Raw genomic sequence first — 24,349 nt, forward strand, 5'->3', positions numbered from 1 at the left:
TGGGGCATATTTACAAGAAAGTGGCGGAGCGGGGGTTAGCTCCAAAAATTGCTAACATATAGCCTGATTCATGTACGGGCCGTTTTGCATGGCCCTAATAGCGAATCATAGCGACTCGCTATTGAGGACACGCAAAACGGTATTCATGTAGGAATTGCTAAATAAATAGCGATTCCTACATGTTCTCTATTTGCGAGTAGAAAATTGCTACTCGCAAAAAAAGGAATAACTCCCCATTCATTCCTATGGGCCAAAAGGCCCATAGGAATGAATGGGGAGTATCCCTTATTTGCGAGTAGCAATTTACTACTCGCAAATAAGATAGCGATTTTAAGGGTGCCAGGGGTGTCCAAAGGACACCCTGTAGCACCCCTAAAATGCACATTTGAAAAGGTGTTGCGCACACACATGTCCAAAGGACATGTGTGTGTGCAACATGCAACTTAGAAAAATGCTTTTAAAAACATTTTTCTAAGTTTTTGCTATTTACCGAGAGGTCTGACCTCTCGGTAAATAGCGGCCCAAATTTGCAAAATCGCAATTTTTGTAAATGTCATGAATAGCATTTAAGGAATCTCTAATAGAGATTCCTTAAATGCTAATTCTCGCATATTAGCTAATTCTTCATTAGCGATTTTTGCATTTGGGATTGTGAATCCCAAATGCCAAAATTGCACTCGCAAAAGGCAAGATTCTGAGAATCTTGCCCTTTGCGAGTGCAATTTAGCTTCATGAATCAGGCTGATTGTGCCCAGTCACTTTAGAAATCCAGGGATGTGCAGTATTTACAAGAAGACAGCACTCCCCTGCTTTTCTCCCTGCACTGGTGCTAAATTCAGCTGCCTAGTGCCAACACAGGAACCCTTGCATCAGAGTGCAAGGGTGCCTGGGTTGAGGGAATGATTGTTTATGTGCAAAAAGGTATCCCTTCCTGCACATAAACAATCCAGAATAGCGATTTGCAACTCCTATGCGTGCGCATTGTGCAGCACACATAGAATTGCAGATGGTCATTTTTTTAATGATTGTTCATGTGCAGGAAGGGACACCTTCCTACACATAAACACTCCTTTATGGCAATTTGCTGTTTCTATGTCTAGTGCACAATGCAGCAGACATAGATACAGCAAAAACGAGAAGAAATAAAGCATCTCTCCTCGTTTCACCATGCTAAGACCAGGTTTTCCTGATCTTAATTTTGGCACTGTCGCCAATTTACACCACCCTTATAAATAGGGGCAGTGTCAGAATCAATGTATGTTGCGGCGAAACACCAACCGCACCACCTATTGCCAGCCCCTTTCATGCTAAGTAAAGCATGAAAGGGGGCCTTATTTACAAGTTGGCGTGCCTTGTAGATAAGGGGAAGCCACAAGAACATAGCAAAAAGTGATATTCCTGGCTTATATATGCCCCTATCAGATCTAATAAAGAGATAAAAGTGGTGAAATTTGAATCTTTTATATGCAGCAATTTTGTTGTATGGGGTACCAGCCTGGAATTCTTCCTGCAGTTTGGACCCTCCTTATTTATTTTACCTACTTACTTCCAGTTTAGTAAGACTGAGCATGGCACCTCTGGCACACCCTATGGAGTACTTTTATCTCCAGTTGGAGGTAATATTATGTGCCTCACGATATATAAGAGAGGGAAGTAATGTTAAACACTATCATGCTCCTGTTTTTATTATTGTGATCATTTTTAACACTGTGACCACTTATGAGATAGCAGCACTCATTATGGTGATCTCTCTTGTGTGTGTATAAAACACTTGCCTGCTACACTGGCAATCTACACTATTTGCACAGTGGTATGGTATTTATGAAAGCCTGCGCCACTCACACAATGAAATGTCCTTTTCTCATACTGCATGCCATATATTATTGTGATCTGAAGCAATTTTGTTGTATGGGGTACCAGCCTCGAATTCTTTAAGCTGGGAACTTCGCTGAAAAAAATTCTAAATGCGATCTATTCTCATTGAGGGGCTCTTCACCCTACCTAATTTAATGTTGTGTGGTCTTGGATATGTTTGTACGTGTAACATTTTGGCAGGAACATGATCATTCTGTCTTCTTTTTATTTCCTGACAAGTTGGAAAGCCAACATCAGAAAAGTAGGTACCACTCAAAGGGCACCACTTTAGACACATTTGTGGGGTAGGAAGATTCACTCACTATTCCTGTCCTGACGAAGCGCCACAGATCCTCCTGACCACTAGGGGCGCGAAACACGTTGACTGACTACAGTGGAACCCAAAAGAGGGAACTCACATTAGACTACCAGGGTACTTTATGACCCCATTGGGAGCATTTACCTACAAAGGTTTTTAATCTGACAGTGTGTTCCAGTTATCAAAAATAGTTGGTGGCCTCCCTGACCAGTTTTAACCCACATCCTCACACATGGAATACCACCCCACCTAGACACTACCTTGCATTCATCATACTTCATACCAATAAAAGATCTCCACCAAAGTGACCCGTCGGGGGACCCATTTGGCATTGCAGCGCCGATTCAACTAGGAGCAAAAGCCCTATGATCAAGCATGACACTTCTTTGGGATGTGTGAGGGCAACATGAAATAGTCCTGCTGACTCCCACCGCGCATATGCCAGAGTCTTGTACAACCTGTTGATATCTCCTCTTTCGCTTTATGAACCGTAGCCCTAATTTTTGTTTGTATCTGGTTCAACAACCATCTGATAAAATGTTCGAAATACAATTACGTTACCTTAGGAAAAATCACTAAGGGACTGATTACGACTTTGGTGCAATTGTGCCGTTGTCCACCGTGCAGGTGGACAGTCTTTTGGTTGTTCCCATGGTGGTGCCAGAAAAAAGGGAACCACAATGGGAATGGCAAAAATGTCCCAGCATGGCATGGACAGTGAATTCCATGCCGTTCTGGAACTGGGGATGCAAGCAGACAAGGAGGCACATGTTGTGCCCCCTTCACGATTGTATCCCCATGGTTGGGGAGCACCTTTGTTCCTCCACCGTCAGCCTTTTCATGGCTGGGAGTCCGCCAGGAAATGACTTGCGGTGAGGAAACTTATATTATGCGCAGAGGCGGCTCCCCGAGGGAGTGCTGCAGAGCGGTGGGGCAGGGTGGGGGAGGGGCAGGGTGGGGGCGCAGTGGAGTCCGACATACAGCAGACAGGCAATGCAGCCTTGGCAATGCAGCGCGAGCAAGGTGAATTGTTTTATTTATTTAATTACTTACCTTACTCATGTCCGTCGTATGTCGGACTCCATTACCCCCCCCCACCCTGCCCCTCCCACGCTTTGCCTCACCGCCCCGCATAACTCCCTCGGCGAGACGCCACTGCTCAGCAGGATTGCATCAGTCCCGCTCAGCATTTTACAATGGGCCTCCGCCGCGCCACCACCAGGGAACTGTGTAGGCAGCAGTCCACCAAGTCATAATTCAGCAGATGGTGGACCGCCAATCTGTGCCACCACGAGTGCGGCGGTCTGAGGACCGCTGCACTCGTAATCAGCCTCTAAGCTATTAGGATGGCATTTAAAAATGATATCCTGATGGGAGAGATAGAAACGGTTTAAATGATAGTCACACCAATTCTCTTCCAGGGGATACTTATCAATAGTCATAAGCACTGAATAGTCCCGCCCATGTGCGGGGACCCCGGAGCAATAGCACATCATATGCATATATCTACATAGAGGGCGAGATTTTGTGAATTTAAATTAATTTGTTTGTTATTGCTTATACTACATATGTATGTAATTGAATAGATTTTGAGAATGCAAACAGCTGATGGACACCGACCAAAGCATGATGGACACTGCCCAAAGCATTATCTACCGATATTGTGATTGATCGCAATATGTTTAAACATGGCGCTGACATTACGTTGTGCAAGCATTGATCCCTCTATGTTGTCATGTTGACACAGGAAATGTGGTGATTGTAAACAATATAAAAAATGGCCGTTTCTGGCACGCCCTTGCAGCATCGAGGAAGGCGACTGCTGAAACGCGCCTGGTGCGTTGAGAGTCTAAATAAATCTAAGGACTCTTCCCCAATGAGTGCTGTGTCCTTTCTGGGACTGAGAGGAGGCGAGGAGTGTTAATATTGGCGGGAGCACCCCCCGCCGTAACAGCACCCGTTCGAGAGTGTGTGAGCCTGGTACAAGTGAAGCAATGCTATTATTTCACAGGCACCGCCATCACACGGACTGGATTGGACCACAATTGAGGAAAGCATTGGAACCCCTGCATGTAGGGGACTGTGGTGATAAACGGAAGTGTGACAGTAGAACGAGGGGGTACCCAGGGGTCCCATTGGCGATCTTGCGATCGCGAACTGGGCAACGCTATAAAATGTATTGCGATACTGATGGCCATGAGGTGGCCTTGGAAGTTTTTAAGAAATGACCACAGAGTGAAGCTACGTGCAGGGTTGGTGAGTACAGAGTTGTGACAACACTAAGCACACAGTTTGCACGCCTTGAGAGATTGCACGAGCGCGAAGTTCGGAAGTGATGGGAAGCCACTTCTCTTCAGAGCTATGGTGAGGTCAATAGGGTTCCCTGGAGCCTCCACATCTATACCGTCCCAGCATATGAGAACCCCGACCCCCAGCTCTTAGAAGAGTGGGCAGAGTATACGGATGGCTCATTGTCATGATTACGAGTACGCATACAGCCACCATCCCTCACCTTTCCCGGTTTCGCCTGTCACGTATGTATGCATCAGGGACTACATATCCCACAAGGCTTAGGGGCCTATCTCAGACAGACAGGAAGGGGCACACTCCTATTTAAACCCCGCCTCCAATGGAAACGGTGCTTGACAAACTGCCTATGGAGCCTTGGACCTGTTTGCCGTTTCTACATTTCCCTGTGTCCTGCCAAACTTCACGTTTCTGCCGGGATTGGGAACGCGCTACTTGAAGCGCAACTGTGCTTCCTGAACTCTTAAGTACTTTTCCTTTGTTTTGCGGTGATTACCGCGGAACCTGTTTGGAGCCCGCGTTTCTGTTCAGAGGAGCCGAACAGGAGACGCTGAGATATTCGCGCTGTTTGGGAGCGTGTCAGAAAACCTCCCTACAGGCGGAACTCTGAATTAACCGAAGCACCTCTAGGCTGACGTGCTGTAAGTCTCGGTTCAGGAACCGAACCGAAGAACTTTATTTTCTTGTTTTACTTTGCTTTCATGACTTTGGATTTGCGTGGGAGACCAGAGAAATTTCACGTCCCCTTTCTTGTTACGAATTCGCTCCGGAGTAAAGTGAGCAACGTGAGAGTCAGAGACTGCGCATGAAGGCGCTCTCCTCTCACAACACGCGAAGATCTTCCCAGCAGTACTTCTCCCGGAACCCTCCGACCCTACAGGGTTACAAGCACCCATCCGACTGCGCATCAAGGCACTCTCCTCTCAAGGCACCCTCAACCACTAGAACATTCCTCTGGAGAGAGATCCTGGACAAATTCCTGTAAGTGCGATAGGGGTTGTGTCTTTCTGTGTACTGGTGGGGAGTGTGTTTGCGGTACTTCTCATTCTGTTCTTGTTTTCTTCTATATGCAGGGGTCCCAGAGGGAGTATAGAAGACGGTCACCTAATCCTGTGACGGAACAGGCTTCTTTTGTTATTTTGTCCCATTCCCCTTGAATACTTCACTACCCATAGTGCGCTGATACATTGTGGTGAGTTTAGTGTTTAGGGGACGTTGGGAAATATTCTTCACGGCTTCGTTCCTGCTGGCCGTTCCTAAGGTTAGTGGCTTATTATTTTTGGCGCTACTGACACCTGACACTCATGCAAAGGGATGTTAATGATTTTTATTAAATTTGCATGGAGCGATCATGAGAAAGCGTGCAAGGAAATCGAGGAATTGGAGAATGAAATTGTTAAGGATGGTGACAAAAAGAAGCAAGATGAGTTAAGATCACAAATGGGGAAAAGACTAAAAGCTTATGAAGGCAAAATAAGACAGCGAAAACAAGAGAAGTTTGAGCGTGATGAACGCGACTATGCTATGGGAAGGGTGCTTACTTTTGCAAAAAGATATGAGGCATCAAGACAAGCATTGGATAACAAAAAGGGATTGCTAACTGCAAGTGATCAGGGGGATACAACAGAATCGGAGTTGTCAGAAATGGAGTAGTCAACATCAGTCAGAGAGGGTGCTCCAGGCACAGCATCAATGAGGAAGCTCCCTTTTCACGAGGAGTTTCAAATAATAAGACAGACCTGGCAAAAGGGAGCAAGGGGCAAGCCGCCGGAGAATCAATGAGGAGACCAACGCGGAGGGGAGAGGCATAAAAAGCAACTTCTCACCACCCGTAACCAGTAGCAAAAGATACAAAAAGCGGAGATTACCCCAGGACTGGAAAATAACCTGACAATCAAAAATATGACCCCCAGAATTTTAACAAAAAGTGAAGAATCCGTGTTAAAACTAGGACTGTCGTTTTGTCCTCAGAGGAATTTAGAATATACACAGACTAGGATCGATTTGTTCAAATTCTCGCGGAAACTAAAACTGCACAAATTCTACAAATTGCGACCAAATAAACAAATGGGAAAACACAGATCTTTAGCTAGTACAGATATCCTAGTAGGGTGGGATTTACCAGTGCTACAAGCCCTGAAAGAACTGGGTATGGAAAGTGGCAGTACACAAGATAGTGATAACATTTCGGCGGTAACGGGGATAGCACAAATCAGCTGTAAGAGTCCTTTTAAGCCAGCTTCGACTTTCTTGCCACAGATGCCCAATGATAATATCGACGTGTTTGTAGATGCAGTATCGAAAGAACTGACTAAGTTGAGAATAAGATCTATAAAGGGGAAATCGAATCTCACCCGAGAACAACTAATGGCTATCAAAAATATCACAGCAGAAACTAATATTGCCGTGAAACCCTCAGACAAGGGGGGGAATGTAGTGCTCCAAACCTATGAGGCCTAAAATGAGGAGGCCCCCTTTGTTATGAGAAAATCTGAAAAAATGTCTACCTGAGTAGTATCACAAACTGCAACCAATTACTGAGGAAGTGTTACGAGAAGGGTATGGTGGAATCTGAGGAGTACCTATATTTAAGGTGTTTGAATCCAATGACTCCAAGTTTTTACCACCTGCCAAAAGTGCATAAAGACAGTGATAAACCTCCGAGTAGACCCATTGTTAGTTCTCAAGGTAGCCGGTTGGAGCACATGTCTGTCTATATTGACTATTTTCTAGCTGATTTTGTGAAATCCTTACGTAACTACATCAGAGACACAAAAGGATTTCTTGGGACACCTTGAACAAATCGATTGGCAGGATGGTGCCTGTATGGTAGCTATGGATACAGCTACCCTATACACTAATATAGCACATCCTGATGGTATAAAAGCTATAAAGTCCTTCTTAGACACACGTTCTGTGAAAATTGTAGATCACAACTTGATGTTGTTGGAATTTCTAACATTTTGTCTGTAGAATAACATCTTCCTGTACCTGGACCAGCATTACAAACAGCTGACGGGTACAGCTATGGTCACCTGATTCGCCCCCAGCTACGCAAATCTTTTCGTGGGCGGTGGGAGGAGCAGGTGGCCTGGTCAATTGCCAACCCTGTGTGGACACAGAGAATAGTGGCCTGGTACAGGTACATAGATGATCTCTTCCTGGTGTAGAGGGGATCAGTGGAAACAGCATCTATGTTTGTAAATATTTTGAATGCAAATGAGAACAATTTGCGATATACTGCAGATATAAGCTTGAGAAGTGTGAATTTCCTTGATTTGGAGGTTTTTATTGATACGGGTCAAATTCGCACACGGCTGTATCGCAAGACTACAGCAGGGAATTCCATCCTGCACTCTGCTAGTAGTCACCCCCCCAAAATTGATCTTTAGTATCCCTTAAGGGGAATTACTTAGGATCAAACGAAATTGCATAAACGATGAGGTCTTCAAGGATAATGCAGAAGCGAGTATATTGAGATTCAAGGCACGAGGGTATGGCGAACAGTCACTGAGAGATTTGCTATGCAGAGTGCAAGGGAAGTCTAGAAAGGATCTATTGAAACAGAAAGGCGCACTGGAGAAAAAAGAACAGTTCAGCATGATAACAACCTTCTCAAGTGGGGTGGAGGAGTTAAGAACAGTATTTAGGAGGAACTGGAATCTGCTAAGGTCTGATCCGGTTATTGGGATGGATATTCCTGCACGCCCTATGCTTACATTTAGAAGAGCTAGGGCTTTGAGAGACTGTAACGAAGAGTCACTTTGTGCGAGTGGTACCTAGACCATTTGGAGAGCCACTCCAGGGGTTTTACCCCTGTGGTAGCTGTTAAGCCTATAGTAACAACAAGAAAGTTCTGTCGTACAAAGTACATGGGCCTGAGAAACCGCGGTGGATTAGGAAGTTCTAAACATGTAGTACTCCCTACATTGTGGATTGCCTGACATGTCCTTGCGGATTAAGGTATATCGGGAGCACTATCCACCAAACGAAGGTTAGAATTCTAGAACATACACGGGCAGTAAAAAATCGGGACATAACATATCCTGATGCATGGCATTATCAAATGCAACATAATAGCAGTAGAGACCTACTGACTTTCTTTGCGCTAGACCATGTCCCAGTGAATCTGAGAGGAGGGGACAGGGTAGCGAGGTTAAGAAGGATAGCGTCAAGGTACATTATAGATCTAGGTACCAAGACTCCTGGGGGATTGAATAGTAATGAGGAACTTATAGTACACGTAGGATAGAGGGTTCTCTTTTCAGATATCATTCATCCCTGGGTCCGTCTATAGATTATCCTGCGAAGCGTCTAATCGATAAAAGACTAAAAAAATCTAAAAACTCCTATACATTTATACAAAATCTAGAGAATCTAGAATGTAATCAGAGTTTTTGGGAGCTGAATTTTGTGTAGACTGGTATTGAATGTCAATTATAGAATAATTAATGTCTTATTTTGCTTTATTTTCTTCTTTATGTCATTTTATTTTCTTCTCTTATCACCTAGGGATATTATCAATGTCTTAATTTCAATTGTTGGTTGTACACTGGAAGTGTAGGGATCGTGTATGATATCGTAATTAATGAATTTATGATCATTCTGTTTTGTTGTAATGTATTCAGCGTTTAGGCCCATCCAAGGCTGGATTGTGTGGAAGTTGTGGGTATGTCCATCAGCTCCATGAATTACAATGGAGACATGCGAGATAATCGGCCCATCCAGGGCGAGATTTTGTGAATTTAAATTAATTTGTTTGTTATTGCTTATACTAAATATGTATGTAATTGAATGGATTTTGAGCATGCAAACAGCTGATGGACACTGCCCAAAGCATTATCTGCCGATATTGTGATTGATCGCAACATGTTTAAACATGGCGCTGACATTACGTTGTGCAAACATTGGTCCCTCCTCTATGTTGTTATGTCAACACAGGAAATGTGGTGATTGTAAACAATATAAAAAATGGCTGTTTCTGGTGCGCCCTCGTACCATCGAAGAAGGCGACTACCGAAACACGTCTGGTGCGTTGAGAGTCTAAATAAATCTAAGGACTCTCCCCCGTGAGTGCTGTGTCTTTTCTGGGACTAAGAGGAGGCGAGAAGCGTTAATATTGGCAGGAGCACCCCTGCCGTAACAGCACCCGTTCGAGAATGCGTGAGCCTGGTGCAAGTGAAGCGATGATATCTACACATATATATATATATATATATAAATACCCATATATGAAGATAATATACATATATACATATATATATATATATATACACATCCAATTACCACTCCGGTGCTGGTTCCACCCAAAGGAGAAATGCAGCCTGAAAACATGTTACTAGGCTCAAAAACAGCCACAGATGCGTTGTAAATCCTTAACATTTGAAAAAATAAAGAAACGTAAGTCATGATATTCTCATGATACATATAAAGAAAACTGCTTTGAGTTTGCTTTGAAAGACACAATCTTTATTTTCAAAGGTAAAAAGGCAAGATCATAGATGCAGATTAGCCTGCGAGGCTGCATATAGAAACTATTGAAAAAATAGGCGTCGTGCCTTTAAGACCTCCAGGAACTCCCAGGATCCCATCATGCACCACAGGTGACAATTAGGTCAGTTTCTTTTTTCCGGCTCCTTCTGTGAGGATCCTGGACCCTTGAGCTCGCCAGTTAGTGTTTTTATCACTATTTTCTAGATTAAAGTGACATTTTTTAATTTCACTCGACGTCTTTAGTACTTAGCTTACTAAATCCTGTGTTTTTTCAGATTTTTGGCGATTTTTTCCTGTCATATTGCCGGCCTTATTTAATAAGTGCCCGGCCTGTGGAAAAAAGATGGCTAAGTCAGAACTGTTCTCGGTCTGTTTTGCTTGTCTACCTTCATCTTACAAGCCAGACCAGTGTTACCACTGCAGCAAGTTTTCAAAAAGAACCCTTAGAGAATGGGAGAAGATTAAGCTGCACTCTATGCAGGAGAGAGGAAAGGAAACAGCAAGTGGCCGAGAAGAACATCCCTCAAAGAAGCCCTCCTCTCATCCAAGGCTGAAGCGCACAGAGAAAGGTGAGAAAAGGAGACGTCTGTCTCACACGCCGTCGAGGGACAGATCGACCTCAAAATACCTTTGTGCTCCAAGTCAGTGTCAAAATCGACGTTGAGGCGTCCTTCACCGTCAAAGCAACCCACTTCAGGTGAGAAGACCCATAGGACGAAGTTGACACCAATGCGTAGGCGGTCCAGGTCCGGCTCACCAACGACGTAAGGTGACCATGGCTCGATGTCGACTCATCAATGTCGAAGCCCACCACCTAGAGGGTTCATGGCGACGTCGAGAACACCACTGACGTCGAGAGGCCCACTTGCATCGACGTCGAGCCGAACACCGAGGGCCTCGACACCAGTGAGACACAGTCGTTCGCCGAGGACGCATCAGCACCTGTATTTGCCGTCGAGACGCATGACGTCGACATAACCGTCGCCGAGAAGGTCGACTTCAGGGAGGTCGCTGTTGAGGAGATCGACGGTCTCCGTCAAGGAGATTGACATAGAGATCTCGCAAATTACCCTCTGGATCTAGGACAAAAAGATCGCGTTCTAGGGTGACGCCGAAGAGATCACATTCCAATCACGGGTCTCCTCCTGCCAAGAGACCTAGGGCGATGTTGAGAGACCGCTCGATGCGGGACGCCCAGGTTGTGATGTCAAGGCCTAAAGCGGACAGGCCAGTAGGGCTAGTAGAGTTAGGCCCAACGCAGTAGGTGTCCTCTTCTTCCTGGATCAGCACAGCTCTTCGGTCCTTCTTCTTTCTTCCCTAATATGAGGAGACAAGGTTCAGGGTGGTCCCTAAATACTAGATTTAAGGGGTGTGCAGGTCAGGACCAATGGGTCCATCCTTGGGGTAAGTACCCTCCCTATTATGCCACCCTCCAATGGAAGGGGGGTGTTAGACCTGACATCTTTTGGCATGTTTCCCCCGTCTTTTTGCTTTCGTGCCTCATGTTTTTTTTTTATTAAAGCTTTTATTGGGTCTTAACAGCCATGACGTGGCTAACAAGAGTAGGCACAAGCTAAGTATTCAGCATCACATATACAAATTACAACCAATGAGTCAGAGCAAATAAATCAATAGATCAGTGAACTTTGAGCCTCCCTGGATTGGGAAATGGAGACAGCAAGTCAAAGGTGGAACCACTTCCCCCACACACTGTCATATTTATGGGGGAAGCCTCTTGCCTCAAACACCACCCTCTCCAGCTGTGCACACTAGTCAACCCCACGCCGGCACTTTGTGACAGTAGGGGAAGTGGGATTCATCCACTGTGCCACAATGTCACGCTTGGTGGTGAAGAAGGCTGTACCTAGGAAGGCCCTCTCAGCCCTGGTGCCCCTGACGCTTTCCATTATTCCCAAAAGGGTCAGGTTGGAGGATAGGGATATTGTCCACACCAGTACCTCTGACAGTTCACTTGTTATTGCAGGCCAGTATGTTTGTATCGGAGCACAGGCCCAAACCATGTGGAAGAAATCTGTGGGTGTAGCTGCAGACCTTGGATAGGAGGGATCAGGTCAGACACCGGTCCTGTGTAGACTGGGGGGGTAGATATGCTACCTGAAGATAGTAGGTTTGTACTAGCATCAGCTTGGAGTAGATAGTGAGCTCGCAGTTGCCATCAGGGCATCGCGCAAATCTGATTCCTTTAGGGGGCCCATCCAACCCTCCCACCGAGCCCACAGGCATTGGAGGTAACCAAGGGAATTAAAGAATGTGGTATATTTGTGAGATACCTGCGCACCCCACATGTCCCATTAGGATTTTGGCTTCAAACGGGTTAAACTCCGGAAGGTGTTATGTGTCATGCATGTGGGCATGGAGGGCATACCTGATCTGGGGGTATCTGTAGAATTGGAAGCAGGCGAGAGCGAATGATTGCTGGAGGTTGGCATAGGTGCGTATGTGTGTTCCCGACCACATGTCCTCAGGTTGAGAGATGCTAATGTTATCCCATGCTGTGAAACCTGTAAGTGTCATCACTTCCTTCAGCCAGGTGCCATGCCATAGCCGGGTTTGTTCTGTGAGCTTACAATCCCATTGCACATGGTGCAGGGAAGCGCGCCAGGGTAATGGCACCGTTGTGTGAACGTGGGCAGGTCGGAGGGGATCGGGGCACCGTGTAGCATTGCCTGCAAAGCAGGGGAACCGAGTCACGCATGGTCTAGTTTATAAGCCGGATCTGACCACCTACATTATACTAGCCATGTGTGACAAGGTCCTGGGAGGCAAGATAATAGCGATATAGGCTAGACATGCCTAGTTCGCCATCATATGGGCTTTGTTGGCAGTGGGTGGACGCGAGAATCGGCCTGGTGCCCCGCCATAGAAAGGTCATTGCGTCACTCTCCAGTTTGCGGAACCAGGACCTTGGAATCTGAAGAGGGGTTGTTAAGGAGGATATAGAGAAAGCATGTCAATATCATAATTTTATGTAAGGCAATCCAGCCCATTACATTAAGAGGGAGGCTCTGCCACATAGTCTGGTCTGCCTATGCCTTCTGGGTCTGAGGCTTGTGGGTTCAGGAACCTGGTGAGTTCAGGATGTGTGCGCCACCCATGTGCCCATGTATTTGAAGCTTAGCGTATGGAGGGGAACGCTTGACTGCCAATCGAAACAGTCCCTGGACTGGGTCAGGGGAACTGGCAGTGATTTGGCAAGGTTTATCTTCAGCCTTAAGTAGGAGAAGGAAGTGGGGCCCACACTGAGCTGGGTCTGCCTAGTACAAAAGGACGTCATCTGTGTAGAGGGCGATGTGGTCCTCGTAGGTGGCATCACATATTCACCCCCCACATTTTGGATCACTGCCGCACTAGGGGCTCCATCGCTAGGGCGAAGAGAAGGGGGACAAGGGGCAGCCCTGCCTCTTGCCGTGCCTAATAGGGAAGGGGTCCGAAAGGACCCTATTTACAAAAACTTGGGGCAAGGATTGATAGTAGAGTACATCAGCCATTACTCTGAAGCATGGGCTGAGACCGGCATTAACCAGTACCTTGTAGAGGTATTCCCAGTCCACCGTATCACATGACTTTTCAAACTCAATGAAGAATAATTCTATGGCCTTATGGTAGGGAGTGACAGTGGGCTAGGACCACATGGAGCCGCTGAATGCAGTGTTATTTGCTTCTTTACGGCATGAAGCCGCACTGGTCCGGATGGACAAGCATCTGCCGCATCCTTCTCAGCCTATTTGCCAGAATGGTAGCAAAAACTTTAACTTCGCAGTTGGAGTAAGGAGATGGGGTGGTAATGTATGCATGAGGGTGAGGGGGCTGTGTTTTGTGATCACTAAATTCAAATTCAAATTCAAATTTTCTTTATTCGGTACTTAAAAAGATACCATTAAAGAACATGAAAATACATACAAACAATGTTTAAAAGCATTTTGAATAGCAGTTAAAAAGGTTTCGATTAAAAGATAAAAATTAAAAAAGGAGAGCAATGCATCGTTCGTAATTCATCATTAGGGGTCTCCTGCTGACTTTTGTTCATTTTATGCAGTGATAGTGTGGACATTTATTTCCCTGGTATTCCTGAGTCTGATGGCAACCTTAATGAAGCTTATAACACATAACAAAGTATATGGATCTGGGGCTTTTTGTAAAAACATAAGGGCTACTTTCGCATGTTTCAATCTTTGGTTTTTCAATATCCTTACTAAAAACTTCCTTCTAGGCTCTGAGTAAAAAGGACATAATAAAACAAAGTGAAGGGTATCCTGCGGAGACCTAGTGTCGCAGCCGCAGGTACCCTTCAGCTCTACAGTACGTGTAAAACCTGCGGGAACGGCCAATAAATGATGAAGGAGATTTAGGCGGAACCTCGTCATGTAAAATCTTTCCTGCGCATTGTACATTACCACCAAATATGGTTCCATTCTGTAGTTTGTAGTTGTTAATGAGCCGTGGGCCACCACGGATGTTTTCCTTTTTTCTGAGTGGGCCCTTCTGGCTGTTGCCCATGCACTAAAAAGACTTTTGGCCATGGTTTTATTCTGGGCAGTCATCAACTCCGGCTCAGAGAACAGGTTCTTGCAGCCAATACATTCCATGGTGTCCTTTACGTATTTGAGCCATGGGATATGCCCCCCTCTATCCCGACTCAGGCAATCCTTGATGATCTGTCTGCTGAGGCTGGCCTCTAGGTTTGTCCAAATCTTAATCCAGGCCAGGATGGGTCTAACCATAATTTTGTCCTCAATATATGGCTCGCCCAGTTCCCTAATGTTTTGTGTGAGGGGGTGCTTTGAGGAACCTTTAAGAGTTTAAAAAAAAATTGTTTTCCTCAGCTTGTATCTGGTGTACTTGGTTAGTTTTGCAGCCCCAGACTTCTGCTCCATATAACACCTTCGCACAGGAAACAGCCCTGTACAGGTTCAGAATCTGTTCTGGTGACCATCTGCCCAACCTCCTTCCATAAGCCATTATCGCACCCGTTGAGGCCACCAATTTAATTGCGTGTTTTTCCGCCAGGTTTTTAAAATCCAGTTTCTCATCGAAGAGAACACCTAGGTAAGAGAAGGACTTAACTCTTTCTAGCCTGTGGGAGCCTATGCTGTGTGTAAAGGGCTTTTTAAATTTAGGCCTGTGGACATGACAAAGGACTTGTCCAGATTTGCTGAGAGTTCCAGTGAGCTCATAAATTTAACAAAACCATCGATTAGATTTTGCAAACCCAATGGAGTGCGGGCTAACAGCACCGCGTCGTCCGCCTACAAGAGGACGGGTACCGAACGCTGACCAATCTTGGGGGAATCTACTCCCAGCTTTATAAGTTCTTGATCCAAATTATTAATATATAAGGAAAATAAAAAAGGGGCTAAAATGCAGCCCTGCCGCACACCACTTGTGCAGGGGAAAGGCTCTGTCTTCATTCCTTCTTTATTATAACGAACTGCAGCTGTGGTCTCCCAGTGTAGTGCCTTCAGTGTGTCCACCAGCCCATGATCCACCCCCAGGATGGTCATCAGGGCCCATAGCTTCTGTCTGTTGACGTGATCAAAGGCCGCAGAGAGGTCCATAAACCCCATGTGAATGGTCCCCTTAGCGGCAATAGTGTATTTGGTGGTAAGAAGATACAGATTTAAACACTGGTCAGTTGTGGATCTCCCTTCCCTGAACCCGTACTGAACATCTGTTAAAATATGATTGTCCTCTGCCCAGGTTTGTAGACGATTTAAAATCACTCGTCCCAGAACTTTAGCCGTGACGTCTATCAATGAAATGGGGGGATAACATTGGGGGTCGTCACGGCTGCCCTTTTTATGAATTGGGACGATAGTTGCCGAGGACCAAGAGCGGGCCAGTCCTGCCAATACTGCCTCGTTCAGTACTCTGGTAAGAATGGGAGCCCATAAGTCAGTGTTACTCAGGTAGAGGTCGGGGGGGGATACCATCAGGGCCAGGTGCTTTGTTTTTTGATAGTCTTTGGATAGCTGATTTTATTTCACCCAGCGAGAATTCAAGGCTTGCTGATACTGCTGGTTTTACACCTTCTTCTTGTGATGCTGTCCCAGTGTGGTTATATAGATCACGATAGTGTTTATACCATTGATCTGGAAGAATGGCATTCACTATATCTGGCCCCCTTGGGTCTTTAAAACATGGATCATTTATGACTCTCCAGAAAGCCGTCATGTCGCCCCTTTCTGCTGCTTCTCTTAGATCCTCCCATGCCTGATTTTGTATGGCTTTTTTGCGCATTTTCAGGTTTTTTTTATAATTGGATCTGCACCCTGCTATTTTGGCCTTGTCCTTTGGTTTATCAGTGAGGCATTTCTTAAGGTCTTTCAATGCCTTGGTGCAGTCGTGATCGAACCAGCGTTGGGTCGTGGGCCCTGTAGATCCTTTTCGGGGGGAAGATTTCAATAGGGAATCTACTAGTTGGGCGATTTCTTCAAAGGCCCTAACCACAGTTAGTCCACCCATATTTTCATCCAGGCATGCTTGGATTTGTTTTAGGCCCTTCGATACAAGGTTAAAGTAAAACATTTCTCCATTTGTCTTAGCCCACTTCAGCCTTCTTCCTTGAGCTGTCACCTGTTCTATGGCCTCGGGTACACCCTCTGCCGTACTAAGGTTCCTACCTTTAAAACCCAATACCAAAGGATTATGATCACTAAAAGGGCTAATTTTAATTTCAAAGTTTGTAATCCAATTTTTGAGGGTTGGGGACGTTATGACAAAGTCTATGTAAGAATGGCAACCTCTGCCTTTGAAAGTTGGATTAGGTTCCCTTGTGTTGCCTATCATTATTAGGTCCATTATAAATGATAGGTTATGCCTCTTTATAAATTTCTCCATCTCCCTGCCGTCAGTGGTGTGAGCGAAATGTGGCCCCTTTGCCTTCGTACACCGAGACCAGTCCTTGTTTATTGGTCTTAGTTTTTAACACAAGTGACAATTAAAGTCTCCTGCTAAAATGGTATATGGTGAACCCTTAGCATGATTGATTGAGAGCATATTTTTGAGGTGAGCATCTAGTTCTTTCTTGGTGTTATTTCTGTCACCTTGGCCCACTGCATTGTACCAGTTTATCAGTGTGATGTTTAAGCCCTTGTGGGAGAAGCCGATCGCTTGCATATTTGTGGAGTCCCAGCTCAAATTTGTCCAATGCCCCTGGATCCGCAGATCTACATATGTAATTAGCCCGCCAATAGCTCTTCCGGAGGGCGCCCTTACTGCGGGGACCCCAAAGCTTTTGAACCCTTCCAAATAAAATTGGTTGGGTTCAAGAGCCCAGGTCTCCTGGAGGCAGATGATGTGGAAACTGGTTATGAAATCTCTCCACTCCTTCACGATGTATTTGGCTGCCACCCCTGCAATGTTCCAGGATATAACTCTTATGCCAGACTTGGACTCAACCTTCTTTGATTCAGCCGCCATATTGCTGCTGACTAGTGCCTCCCCCCCTGCCACTGAGGGGTCCGTCCCATCTGGCAAGGGACCATTTCCTGGCTCACCTGTCTGCCCCGACCCCAATGTGTCCTTCGTGTCAAGTACTCTTGGTTCGACAGTTGATGCCGTCGAGGCACAGACTGTCTCTACTGGGGCCGTAGGTGGAAAGCACCCTATTTCACGGGTTCTTTTCGCTGGCTATTACTGTTCCAATCAAGTCAATCGACATTCTCCAAGGCAGTGAACCTATTCCAGTGTGCATGTGTAACAGCCACAGGGTCGTAAAGGGGGAATGGCTGCCATGAAGTCTGCCAATTGACTGCTCTATGTGGCCCCGGGGGGTGTGGGATTCTGTTTGCTTGAACCCTATTTGGTTGTATTGGTCTGTGTGAAGATGGCAAGGGATAGAAGTAAGATAAGGGTAAGGGATATATGTTGGTATGTGGTCCCACCGAGGGAGAGTTACATATGTGAGTAACCACAGAGGTATCCCTAAAATTGATTGTGATAAAATCCCCCGCGATGGTTTTCGCACCATTTCCTATCCACTGCCCCCTTCTGACAAACAGTATTTCCCCAGACATATGTGGCGGCAGTGGTTGGTTAGATCTTAGCCATTGTACGCACTTGTTCCTCAACTCCACTTCTTTTTCTCTTTTTCCTTCCTTAAGGGGCGGAACACCCGTTAGCACAACCACGTATGGTAGTGCTTCCGGCGGTAGATTGATTGAATGGAACCGCACTCCCGTTTTAGCCCTTACTGGAGGTATTGGAAAAGGGGTTTGTGCTTGGGTGGAATTCCCTATTTTAGCGTTACTTTCCATATCCTTGCCTAATAGTGGGAGGCTCTTTCCTTGATTATTACTTGTGTGCGGGGCTGTACCATTTGCGCTGGAGGATGGATGATCATGATTTTTTGCTGGCATTTTATTGGGTGGGGCAGCGCTTGTGTTTTGTTTAAGAGGGTTTTTATCAGGCGCTGTCTTACCGTTAAAGTCAGTCTTTTCAGCCCCTTGTCCAGCCTTATCCTAATTCCCTGGTATTGAAGTTGGTGCTTGTGTCCCCGATCTAGTGGGACCCAACACTCTGTTATTTATTATAGATGTTAACCTGTCCAATTTCGACATTAGGGGCTTAAGCTGCACGCTAATCACCTCCTCCAATTCTGCCTTTAGATCTGACACCATATTGGCTACCCAACAGGGTATGCCAGATGAGGTGTTGGCCACTGGGGTTGTGAGATTGTGATTTGGCTTTGAATGATCGTTCCCCCCCTTTTACTACTCTGTTTGCCAGCACTGTTCTTCCTAGACCTCTGGGCAGTTTTACCTGGGTTTCTAGCAAAAAGGAGGCAACAAGGACAAAGGGCGCTCAGCTGTAAGTATGGCTAAATTGTAATTTCAAAATTATCCAACTGACTGCTGCAAGACTGGAAGGAAGGTTACCAAACTTCCTTAAGTAATCTTGGAAACTCCAAGATAGAAACTAAATTCAGATTCCTGTCGAGCAATCAAAAATCAATTGCTGTATATCTCAGCAACAGCAAAACAATTATAAAGACCAATGAATCAAGAGTAAAACAATTTTTTAAACACTTTCTCAACTCGTAAGTATTGAAGCACCAGGATCAATGTCCATACAGGGGCTTTCATGCACCAGATTCAAAGTACATCAATCCAAAGTAAAGTAGAAATGTCAATCCAAAGTTCTGTTCTGTCTCACGAGTTCTTTATTCACTCGAAGAGTTCCAAAGTTCCACGTTAACAAATTTCAAAGCAAAATTTCAAGATTTCACAACTTCCAATGTGCATCAGCACCAGCCAACACGTGTTTCGTTGGGCAATTATCAATGCCAACCAACTTCATCAGGGCTGCAAGCCAAAATAATATAGTATGATAATCAAGTATATGCTCCAGATTATAGGTTCAATTTAAGAGAAGTTAAGTCAGGTTACAAAAGTTCACCACCTAGGTGAGAGCATAAACACAGCACCCTCTTAATAGTGACACATCTAATGTACATTAAGTGGATCCCAGTGAAAAAAACATAACACACAGAAAAAACATTCTGTCCTTGTGCCAAATTCATTCCACCTAATTTTATTACCTTCTTCCATTAATTTTTGTCCTTTAATCTCTAGCAGTTTCGAGCTCTAATTTGGCTCTGCAAGCAACAATTCCTGGAATGACATAGGGAGGCTCTGAGCAGTGTCACCACAATCATCAAGGACCATATTACTTCGGTCCATGTACATCAGTTAAGCCATGCACGACCATTAGAGATTATATAGTAAAACTGATCTCAATATCTCAAGTGAATATATTCACAACTTCTAAAAAACGATAAGTATCAAAGTATACCTCTCTCCGTTCTCACTCGCGTCAATATCTGATGCGACAAATTATCTCACGTTAGTCAGTCTGTCAAAATAAATCAGAACATGCCTCTATTATTTATCTTGCTGTGTGTAAGAGACATTAGCCATAATACTAATTCGCCATACTCTCTCTTACCTAGTCTTGCACCCGTTAGACATCCCGCACTCTCGTTCCGAGATGAGTCCGGTATACAGGGTCTGTCAAAGAAGGGCCACTAATTAAGGATCTCCTATCAGTAAACATACTTGGTATAGATAGCGGTACAGAGGATAACTCTTACCTATATCCCTCTGTCACGGTGACTCCTCGTGTATCAACAACCGGCGTGTGTAGTAGCCGCCATCTTTCTAAAGTAGTACCAAGTAAGGTACTACCGAAATGACAGCCGCCATCTTAAAGCATGTTCCTTAGACACGTTAGTCTATTACAATATAATTTATTTGCCCCATTGTATTTAGGCATAAAAATATATCAATATAACAGGCATTACGACAGTATTTCTCCATATATCAAATGTCCCATTGTCTATTATATTCGATCGCGGTTGCCAGTTTCCTACCGCCATCTTGGGACGGGTAGTATTTGCGAGTGAGAAGTATACGGTCGCCAGGCCACTGTTCTCTATCTGCAAAATTCGTATCAAACTACTTATTCTGAGAGAATTATTATTTGTGTAAATAAACTAAATTAGTTATTTAATCAATATGCCGAATTATCACAACGGTGTAACATGAATCGCGTAGGTCTGATTTCCGCCGCCATCTTGGAATGGTTAGTATTATCACTATTCTATAGAACGAGATTCCACTAACTAACTACTGCAATACAATTAAGAAAGGGGTCACGATTCTATATAATTTGGAGGTATCATCAAATTCAGTTAATAAGTGATGAACTCTGCAAAGTGTAAAATACCTTGTTTGGTTATGTGGTGACAGAGTGTTGAGCGTCCCGCGTCATTCCTATGTTAAAATCTGATAGAATTCAAACAATAACAATCATAAGGGGTCATGGCATAAGCATTTGAAGTACCCAGGTTTCATTAGGTAATAAAATTTTCAGTTGTAACACTGTATTAATACCATACGTACAGACAAGAGCCAAATCAAGTACTGTTACACAATAAACTTGATTAATCTCCTAAGAAATATTGTAGTTCTGTAACGATATTAAGTCCTTCTTCTACAGCCCGAAAGACCATAATCCAGCGTGCCTCTCTCCGTCTTAATTTCAGTGTTCTATCTCCTCCACGTTTATCAAGTACCACCTGTTCAATACCATGGAATGAGAATTTATGGTTCTCCTTATCATTGCTGTTTTGTATAGAATGTGACGCTATCGGATATCTCGTATCTCCATTCTTGAGTGCCCGATAGTGCTCCACCATCCTATCTTTTAGCCTCCTTACAGTACTCCCTACGTAAATTTTTCCGCAGGCACAGGCAATGACATAGATAACAAAATTAGAATCACAATTGATGAAGGTATCTATGTAATGAGTACCTGTATCGTTATATTCAAATGTCAAAACTTTCCTCCGTGCCCACCAACATGAACTACAGTTACCACAGTAATGGAAGCCTTTGGGACGAACACGTAACCATTCACTGTATCCTGGGTGAACACTGGGTTTAGGGTAACTCGGGCTGACAATATTAGCAATCGTCATTCCTTTTCTAAAGGTAATACTTGGATTATCTTTAAGGTAAGGTTTAAGATCTTTATCAGCATAGAGCATATGCCAGTATTTTTTCATAATACCAAAAATCTTATTACTCCCCACACCAAAATTCGTTATCATTCTGATAGTCTGGTTATCAGTAACCGTATCCCTCTTAATTTTAGGTTTAAGAGTCACTGATCGTTCAAGTTTATGTACCCTATTCACAGCCTGATTGATGACCCTATTCGAGTAACCTCTGTTCTTAAACCTCATCTTCATATCCCTAATATTTTTGTCAAAATCAGTATCACTAGAGCAGTTTCGTCTAGCTCTAATCATTTCCCCATATGGGATTGAGTTGATCTGGCTCTTAGGGTGGCAGCTGTCCGCTCGTAAAAGAAAATTGCAACTAGTCTCTTTACGAAACATACGACTGTTAAGTTTCTTACCCTCCACAAATAATTCAATATCAAGGAAGGTTAGCTTCACTTTATCATAATGTGTGGTAAATGACATATTAAGGTCATTTGTATTAAGAAATTCCAGGAACATCTTCAATTCATCAGTAGTGCCTCTCCAAAATAATAAACAGTCGTCTATGAACCTTCCCCAGTAGTATATATGGTCTATCCATTGACTGCCCCTCGGGCCCCAAATCCACTCCGCCTCCAACCTCCCCATGAAGAGGTTCGCGAAGGACGGAGCAAATTTAGAACCCATCGCAGTCCCAGTCATTTGCTTGTACCAGGAGGATTCAAAGAGAAAGTAGTTGTTTGCCAAAACCATTCTGGTCATCTCTAATAACATAGAGGTGTGATCCAAATATTCGGCTGGTCTTTTGTTCAGAAAACTCTCAATTGCTAGTATGCCCTGTTCGTGATCAATATTTGAGTACAAAGATACCACATCAAGAGTTACTAGGATCATATCATCATCCCACACTACATCACTCATAATGTTCAGGACATGTTTCGTGTCTTCTATGTGCGACGGTAAATTATAAACAAAAGGTCTTAAATATGAATCAACAAATTGAGATAATCTCTCCGTAGGCCCCCCAATGCCCGAAATTATCGGTCTACCCGGTGGTTTCTGTCTATCCTTATGTATTTTGGGTAGACAATACATACAAGGGGCCCTAGGGGATTGTATCTTAAGATACTGAAATTCATCGTTATCCAAAAGACCTTTATCATACCACTCTTTCAGTTTGGTATTGATTGTACCTTTAATCCTTTGTTTTTTCTGTGTGTTATGTTTTTTTCACTGGGATCCACTTAATGTACATTAGATGTGTCACTATTAAGAGGGTGCTGTGTTTATGCTCTCACCTAGGTGGTGAACTTTTGTAACCTGACTTAACTTCTCTTAAATTGAACCTATAATCTGGAGCATATACTTGATTATCATACTATATTATTTTGGCTTGCAGCCCTGATGAAGTTGGTTGGCATTGATAATTGCCCAACGAAACACGTGTTGGCTGGTGCTGATGCACATTGGAAGTTGTGAAATCTTGAAATTTTGCTTTGAAATTTGTTAACGTGGAACTTTGGAACTCTTCGAGTGAATAAAGAACTCGTGAGACAGAACAGAACTTTGGATTGACATTTCTACTTTACTTTGGATTGATGTACTTTGAATCTGGTGCATGAAAGCCCCTGTATGGACATTGATCCTGGTGCTTCAATACTTACGAGTTGAGAAAGTGTTTAAAAAATTTTTTTACTCTTGATTCATTGGTCTTTATAATTGTTTTGCTGTTGCTGAGATATACAGCAATTGATTTTTGATTGCTCGACAGGAATCTGAATTTAGTTTCTATCTTGGAGTTTCCAAGATTACTTAAGGAAGTTTGGTAACCTTCCTTCCAGTCTTGCAGCAGTCAGTTGGATAATTTTGAAATTACAATTTAGCCATACTTACAGCTGAGCGCCCTTTGTCCTTGTTGCCTCCTTTTTGCTAGCCTTTCTTGGGTTGGGCTGCCGCTAGTGGCTGTAAATACGAATAATAATGAATCGTGAACAAGAAGCTCAAGATCTTTTCAATAATTTAAATACAGGCTCAACTGTAAATGCAGCAGTAGCCTCTACTTCTACAGGAAAACAGGAAGGTCTAAGAGCCAAATTCGTAAAACTAGAGAAACTTAAAAGAACAGAACTAAATAAGTGGTGGGACGCGGTTACACTAAAACAATACATTTCCCTCAACCGCATTCCTAGAGGTCTCAGATCTACCATTATTCCTACTTATGAAGACTTGGAACCTGATCTATTGGATAAATGGGAACAGGAGCTCACCTCCAGTTCTAGTAATTTAATAAGGATACTCATAGATAATGCAGAACGCAAAATCGAGAAACTTCTGATTGAGATTAAAACATGTGAAGAGGAAATTAAACAACTAAATTTACCCGAAGCAACTATCAAGAACTACAATATGTTGGATGAGATTTTGACTAACTTGCAAGCAGACATCAAAAGGAGAAAAGCGCGTAAACTAAAAAGGGACGAACTAGATTATACATCAGGTAGGGTGTTTACCTTTGCGCGTAAATTTGATTATCTTTTCCAAAAAAATTATAATAACAAAAGAAACTTGACTCCCTTAAGCTCAGCTGTTAACACTTCGTCTAGCAGTATATCCACTGATGGAGGTAGCGTAGGAGCTCCTGTGGCCCAGGGTGGGGATACCACAAATACTAACAATTTTTTAGTAGAGGTTCAGAGGTTCAAAAGAGGAATTCGAGATACAGGAGGGAGATTTGGCAATGTACAAACAGGAAGACAAGGAGAGGGAGCCGTGGCAAACGCAGGAGAAGCGGTCCCGGGGATGAGGGAGAGACTGAGGTCATGGAGGAAATAGATACCAGTTCCAAAGAA

General features: G+C 44.0%; 1 protein-coding gene across 6 annotated transcripts in view; it reads left to right on the forward strand.

Moving 5' to 3' along the window:
• Nucleotides 1-24,349, forward strand: part of LOC144761611 (potassium/sodium hyperpolarization-activated cyclic nucleotide-gated channel 1-like) — a 1,852,618-nt gene that overhangs the window by 374,045 nt on the left and 1,454,224 nt on the right. The window lies entirely within an intron of this gene.

Source organism: Lissotriton helveticus, chromosome 6 (genome assembly GCF_964261635.1).
Source record: "Lissotriton helveticus chromosome 6, aLisHel1.1, whole genome shotgun sequence".
NCBI classification, from domain to species: domain Eukaryota; kingdom Metazoa; phylum Chordata; class Amphibia; order Caudata; family Salamandridae; genus Lissotriton; species Lissotriton helveticus.